The sequence below is a fragment of the Pistacia vera genome, unplaced genomic scaffold (genome assembly GCF_008641045.1).
Source record: "Pistacia vera cultivar Batoury unplaced genomic scaffold, PisVer_v2 Contig598, whole genome shotgun sequence".
NCBI classification, from domain to species: domain Eukaryota; kingdom Viridiplantae; phylum Streptophyta; class Magnoliopsida; order Sapindales; family Anacardiaceae; genus Pistacia; species Pistacia vera.
The window spans coordinates 364,393-368,027 of record NW_022196443.1 but is presented as its reverse complement, the minus strand read 5'-3'; the positions used below and the strand labels follow the sequence as shown (position 1 = coordinate 368,027).

Below are 3,635 nucleotides of genomic sequence, written 5' to 3'. Positions count from 1 at the left end.
ATCTTCTTGTTATAACGTTTGTCGTTCTCAGAGTCAGGAGCTTAATTCTTGTCAATTAAGTTAGAAATAACAGCCACTTAGATACTAATTAATAAGCAAACAGCACAGGATTCATTTTGCAGATGTGTCCAAAGCAGCAGCATGCTTGCTCAATGTTGAATCCAATATGTAATCAGTTTGTCAAGACTCCAAGAGCTAAAAGTGCCATAACCAAATGCCTCGAAGAGAAAAACTTTTTTAATGCCATTCAGTATTTTTTTATGAAAAAGAAATCATACATAATATATATGATGACAAACCTTAATAACATATATCAGAAGGTAACATACATATGCTGCAAGAAGGCTTATTTCTATGATGATAGAGATAGGACAAACCGTGACTCCCAGCATTCCACTCCAGGTGAAATCGATAAAAGTGACCACCTGGGGGTTCTTTACTAAACCGAAACATGAAACCAGACCAACCCAAACCCTCGACTATTAATCCAACTTAATACAGTAAGCATAAACCATTTAACCAGGACTTTTGCACAAAAAAATTAAACCTGAACTTGACATAGAAAAAGGGGATTTACTCATTATTTTTTCCTCTCCAAGATCTAACATTAAAAAGGCGTTGTCTTGGAGACCCTTGAGATGCAAGTTACCCAGCAGACCAATCCTATACAAGACCCCCCTCAATCACAATCACCAAATTGTTGTACTAAAACCAGAGACCACATAAATTCCCACTTTACTTGCTTGCTTGACCCGGCATTGGGAAAAAGAAGCTAGAATGATCTTCTCTTCTATTTCTAGAAGAGGCTTGATAATTTATCAAACTGGTTTGATCATAACCGTCATAGGACATATCTTCTTACCATAAAAACTTGGTAATTTACTTGTCCTGAGTATGGTGACATCAGCCAATTCGACTGAGATCTTCCACATTTCATTTTCTCCATTGAAATTCGAGTAGAGGAACTTGGGGAAATCCGTGTGCTCATTGACTGCCATGGAGTCATGAGCTTGGAAACTCATACTGAGGAAAGTGCAGCTTCACGGACCTTGAATATTCCTCGACAAGCCAATGAGAAAATCATAACAACCTCACAAATATAACTCAATCCATGGAAGTTCCTTCTATCAACCTTGATTCTCGAGTGTTTTACCTTTGATGAGTCAAGAATTAGTTCAGGCGAGACCCAGAGATTTGCAGGATTTGAATCCATCCGAGCAGGCACAGACTCGGGTATTGTTTGTGACTTCAGAAGGATAAGGAGAAGTCATAGGGCTCGAATAGCGACTCTCATTGTAGCAGCTTGCTTGAGAAAAATGTCACGGAGATACTCAAGGGCTCATTAGAAACTCTTGTGGAAGTCAAATCCTCAATGCTTGAACTGCTTCCAACTCTCTTCCCTTCAGTTCTCCATGACTCGTCTTCTGTGCATTCTCATTCTTTTTAACAACACGGCACAAAGCAAAAGCTCCTGGATAGAAGAGTTAATTACATATAAGCCTCAAAACAAACTCGCCAAAATGCCATTTCATACTACTGAACTGCATCATCAAACTTACTGAATTTACCTAAATTTGGTGATCCATGAGAAAGATCATCACAGATTCGATACTCGTGCATTACCCAATCTGTCCGTCCCTAAAGGCGCGCGTCCGCGATAGAAAACAAGGGTCTTTCGGTACCCTGTTGCAGAAGAAGATTGGCAAACAACCTTCCGGTCTTTCCAGTGGCTTTCCAGTAGCCAGCTTTGGTGGCTCTGTTTGTTCTTGAGCCATTCGGGTATTTTCGATCCCTTGGCAGAAGAAGAACCATTCCATATCTCGTTTTGGAAGGAAGGACTTATCTGCAAATTCACAGCTTGGCATTCAGGAAAAAAAAAAAAGTAACAAAAGAAAGATTGTTCATGGAATCTGATAGAATTGGCTTTTGAAGAAAAGAGAGGCCCCATGATAAAAGTCTTATGATAGGACTAGGAGAGACGAAAAGAAAAGAGATACAAATATACAAAACAAACAAAAAAGTGCTTTCCAGTACTGAAAACAAAATCTGTTCACACTGGCATTGATGATTGAACTCCAGTTCATCACTGATGACTAGTTCATTATCAGTTTCTAATGGCAATTTGGTTTGTACAAATTGATACAAGTTGTGTACATCCAAAAAAAAGGCCAAATTCATATATTAACATGCAAAATTATCAATTAGAAGTGAAAAAGATGGATTGTAAAAGTACCTGGCAATCCCAAGGATCAAATTGTACAAGTCGACACACGGGATGACTTCAAGCCAATTTCAAGCCCCTCTACTTTCTTTTGCGTACTAGTCCACCAATTCCTCATCAGTTGGATGGAACCGAAAACCAGGTGGCAAAGATGCCATTTTTACACTCTCCAGTCCAAATCTGTTTACTACCTCACAACACTCTATATATAAAGAAACTAAAGACAAAAAACCAGAGAAAACAACAGAACAAAACAGAGCAAAAGCAGAAGGAGGGCTGTGTGTATCAAAGTCACTCGCTAAGTCCCTGAAGTGTACCTATTAAAGATCTGGAAAATCCAAAAATAGAAACTTTTATCGACACTAGATTTGTTGTAAAGAATTGAGTGCAACCTCCAGAGAATGCACCCGTTGAACATCAAGTTCATTGTTCTGAAAAGTCTTCTTCTTATGATCAAAATTTCAAACCCCACCACCCCCCACAAAGTTTTAATCCAAAAAGAAAGTATAAACTACAGAAAAAAGCTGAAACTTAAGCTATACCCAGAAGCCAAAATGGTAGTAAATTCCACAGCGAAACTGAAAGGTTGTGTACAAAAACTGTTTAAAACTTCCAAAAATGGAATCTTTTACTGCACCCGGTTGTTAAAATCATTCAAAAATTCAGGAGAAATGGTAAAAATTACGAATTGATGAGGGGATTGGCTGAAAAGGAGGAGGTGATGATAGTGAAGAAGAGACAAGAGAAGAAAAGAGGAGAGAAGAGAAGAGAAGAGAATTTAGTTGGGTAGAGTAAAAATGGAGGAGAATGGAAGGAGATATATATAGGAAGAGAGAAGACGATAGTCCCAAAAAAACTTAATAACACACACCGAAAGTTTAGAGATTGCTTTGCCTCAAACGTTCCCAAAATTCCACAAAGTGGCCCACTAAGCTTAAACCAGTTCACACTTCAACAGTTCTTCCCGCCATATTCATTCGTGACCGTTGCTGCTTGCTTCCTCCTTCGACTTTCACATTATCGATAATGCGTTAAAAATATGCAATTTTGATTTGAAACACTAAACTGATAATACCCTCTTCAGAAACATAGAATGAAAATCGATTTTAAAAGTATTAATAATATGATATTTTTATGTACTATGAGAATACCCATCTAGTGGTTTGATTTGATCTCAAAGAATTGGAGTCATCTTGGAGGGATCTTAAGAACAGTGTGGTCAAAGTTATGATTTTGATTATGGAATTTGGGGTTTCTTGGTTGTGTCCTTCTAGTCTAACCTCCTTCCACGTCACACTGAGTCAGACAAAAGCACTTTTCTTTAATTTTATGGAATTGATTCTGTCATCAGCAAGGACCCACGTCCAAAAAAGAGAGAGACCCCTCACCCCTCATCGCCCCAAAAGTGCTTAAT

The 3,635-nt window shown here is 38.3% G+C and overlaps 1 pseudogene; it reads right to left on the bottom strand.

The window, feature by feature from the left end:
* Positions 1 to 1,018: 1,018 nt before the first annotated feature.
* LOC116110157 lies at positions 1,019 to 3,192 on the bottom strand (annotated as a pseudogene).
* Positions 3,193 to 3,635: the final 443 nt, after the last annotated feature.